This window comes from Diplotaxodon limnothrissa, linkage group LG6, assembly GCF_057381915.1.
Source record: "Diplotaxodon limnothrissa isolate DT_005_m linkage group LG6, D_limnothrissa_male_GT1.1, whole genome shotgun sequence".
Lineage (NCBI taxonomy): Eukaryota > Metazoa > Chordata > Actinopteri > Cichliformes > Cichlidae > Diplotaxodon > Diplotaxodon limnothrissa.
The window spans coordinates 11076636-11077291 of NC_140601.1; the positions used below are offsets into that span (position 1 = coordinate 11076636).

The following is a 656-nucleotide window of genomic DNA, read 5'->3' on the forward strand; positions in this document are numbered from 1 at the left end:
TATTATTCCCTCACAGCAAAAAGGTCGTGAATTTGACTCCATCATCGAAACGTTTTTTTAAATGTTCAGACTGCATTAAGATGACCACACACACCAGCAGATGCAGTCAGTGGCTAATGCCACAGAACAATGCGTTTAGAGATTCACTCACTCAAATCACGAGGTAGATGGTTTTACTCAGAAGTAGAAGAGAAAAATATCTGTTTTAACATTAGTCAGATGGCACTTCTCTGAGCAGCCTTATAGTTCGTCTAAGATCAGTGGTTGCTCAGCCATTGCAGATTCATCAATATAACAAAGATTCCCCTGTGAAGAGATATTTAACTACAGCACAACATGAGAACAGTTAATTTTTCTTAAAATGAGAATATTTCTTCCCTCTTAATTGAAGCAGAGGTCCTATGTGGTGAAACAACAGTTGTTACTTTTTCCTGAGCAATAAAACCACAACCCATCACCCATGTAGAGGTTATAAACATTTGATACTCAAATAATTGTACACACTCAAGTCATTGGAGAAAAGTCTTATGAGGAGCTGTTTCTAAGTATTCTGAATGATTATTTGCCCTTCACTGAGATGGCTTAGGGGGCACCCAGATTTGAACTGGGGACCTCTTGATCTGCAGTCAATTGCTCTACCACTGAGCTATACCCCC

The 656-nt window shown here is 39.2% G+C and overlaps 1 non-coding gene across 1 annotated transcript; it reads right to left on the reverse strand.

The window, feature by feature from the left end:
- Positions 1 to 584: 584 nt before the first annotated feature.
- trnac-gca (transfer RNA cysteine (anticodon GCA)) lies at positions 585 to 656 on the reverse strand. The gene has a single exon. It is a non-coding gene; the product is annotated as a tRNA-Cys (tRNA).